Source organism: Pongo pygmaeus, chromosome 21 (genome assembly GCF_028885625.2).
Source record: "Pongo pygmaeus isolate AG05252 chromosome 21, NHGRI_mPonPyg2-v2.0_pri, whole genome shotgun sequence".
Classification (NCBI taxonomy): domain Eukaryota; kingdom Metazoa; phylum Chordata; class Mammalia; order Primates; family Hominidae; genus Pongo; species Pongo pygmaeus.
In genome coordinates this window covers 49,302,666-49,305,317 of record NC_072394.2, presented here as the reverse complement: position 1 = coordinate 49,305,317, position 2,652 = coordinate 49,302,666, and positions in this window count along the sequence as shown.

The following is a 2,652-nucleotide window of genomic DNA, read 5'->3' as shown; positions in this document are numbered from 1 at the left end:
TCACACCCCTTCAGGGCTTCCCAACACATCTGGAATAAAATTTGAGGGATTTCCATGGTCTAGAAGACCCTTCATAGTCAGACCCTTGCTGAGCTCAGCCTCCTCTTCTTCCATCATTCTACCCTTCGCTCACACCCCCTTGATGTTCCTCTGATATGCCAAGCTTAGTCTCACCTTGGGGCCTCTGCACGTGCTGAGCCGTGCCATCTGCCTGGGATGCTTTCACCCAATCATCTCATGGCTCACTCTAACCCTTCATGCAGGTCTCTACTCAGATGCCAACACCTCAAAGAGGCTCTCCCTGACTGCCCTAGCGACTCTAGTTAACACGGCATGAAAGCATCTGCACCTGAACCTCACCCCATCTCTCTTTAGCTTTTTAACTTTTGTTAGCACTCATACTAATTAACCTCTCTCTACCTACTTACTTTTCCCTCCTTCTCTCCTTCTTTCTTTGTTTCATTCATTTCTTCTTTTCTTCCTCCCTTTTTCCTTTCCTCCCTCCTTTCCTCCCCATCTCTTGTTTAGAATTTATCCCCCTTACTAGAGCTCCATGAGGACAGGGACCTTGTCTTGTTCACTGCTGTGACCCCAGGGTCTAGAACAGTGACTGGCATATATGAGACATTCAACAAATATGCATTTGAAGAAAAAAAAGGTTAACATAATTTCCTATTAAAATACATTTATTTAAGTGGAATAGCAAATAAATGTGAAGAAAAGCATTCAGCAAGAAGTCTGTGTAGTACAATCTGGCAAATAACCAAAGGTGCTAAGTGATGGGCATATTTTATTAAAGGGCTGTGCACAAGACTGAGGTTTGGGAACTGCTTCCCTGAAGTGATTCTGGAGTTACCTGGGGGAAGAAGAAAAATTTCCCAGTGCTCTCCCTGCAGATCAATGAACAGACTGCCTCTCTCTTCTGGTTGGTGCTAAAGACCTTTGAGCACTGGCCAGGTGTGGTGGCTCATGCCTGTAATCCCAGCACTTTGGGAGGCCAAACTAGGAGAATTGCTTGAGCCTAGGAATTCGAGACCAGCCTGGGAAACATGGGGAGACTCCATTTCTACAAAAAATTTAAAAATTAGCCAGGCTTGGTGGTGCATGCCTGTAGTCCCAGCTACTTGGGAGGATGAGGTGAGAGGATCGCTTGAGCTCCAGAGTTTCAGTTTGCCGTGAGCCAAGATCGCACCACTGTACTTCAACCTGGGCAACAGAGCAAGCCCTGTCAAAGACAGACAAACAAACAAACAAACAAAAAACCCTCCTAACTGAGCACCTAGTTCGTGTCCCCCAAATTTTTAGCTTTCTTTGATGCCCCCTTCTCCCCATCCAGACTAACACCTGGTCTTTGGCCTCATTATCCTTACCTAAAGCCAGATGGCCCTGGAGGCTGTTGGGCAGTTAGCCATTTAGGAGCACCCACTATGAACCCTGCACTAAGAGACTGACATGTGTCATCTCTGAAGAGTTAAGTAGTGTCATCCCCATAATAGAGATGAACAACTCCCCAAGTCACGCACCTAATTGTGCCAGTATAAATGCTTGAGCTGTGGACTATTTTCATTCCCTCCAGGTGTCTTATCCTTCAGGTTCAGTAATAGCCCTTTCACTCACCCAATTCAAGTGCTTGGGTATTCAGTTTGCTTGGCATTTTATTTTTCAAAAACTGTGATTCTTTTTTTTTTTTTTTTTGAGACAGAGTCTCACTCTGTCACTCAGGCTGGAGTGCGGTGGCACGATCTCGGGTCACTGCGACCACTGCCTCCTGGGTTCAAGCAATTCTCTGCCTCAGCCTCCCAAGTAGCTGGGACTACAGGTGAGTGTCATCATACCCAGCTAATCTTTTTATTGTTCGTAGAGACGGGGCTTCACCATGTTGACCAGGCTGATTTCAAACTCCTGGCCTAAAGTGATCCACCTGCCTCAGCCTCCCAAAGTACTGGGATTACAGGTGTAGGCCACCAAGCCCAGCCCAAAAGCCATGATTCTTTAAGCAGATTAAGCCAAGTGCCTCAAATATGCAGAAGAAAGGAATGTCTCAGAGGGAAAAACATCAAGATTAGAGGCACAGACTGAGGTCTGTGATCTAGCCACGGAGTATAGTTTAACTTACAAGCTATTTTTAAGTTTGGAATCAACTGCCAAAACTTAAAAATCAATGAAATTTGCACCAAAGTGTAAATTTCTGGAATTTGTTGAAAACACAGATGGCCATGCCACATTGGGCCCACATTCCTATATGGCAGCCACCAGTTGGAATTGAGGGTCAGTCACCCGTATAGACAGACCCTGTGTTTCCCCATTTCCACAGACCCCACTACTCCCTAATATCTTAAATTGTTTCACTCATTTATATTCCCTACCTGAACCCCAAGTTTATAACCCGGAGCAAGAAAGGGGAGAATTCACCCTAGGACTAGGAGAGCATTCTTCCAGGCTGATAGGAGAGGAAAGGAGAATTGAGTGAGGTTTATGGGTCCCTGGAGAGAGAAGAGATCTGAAGGGACCACAAGCACAGCTCTAAGCAGTAGTGTGCTGGTAAATGTTTAACAACAGCTCTCCAGGGAAGAAGTGTGTGTGTGTGTGTGTAAATTTTACTAAGATGAAAGATATGTTTGTTGCACACAATTTACAAATAATAATAAACTC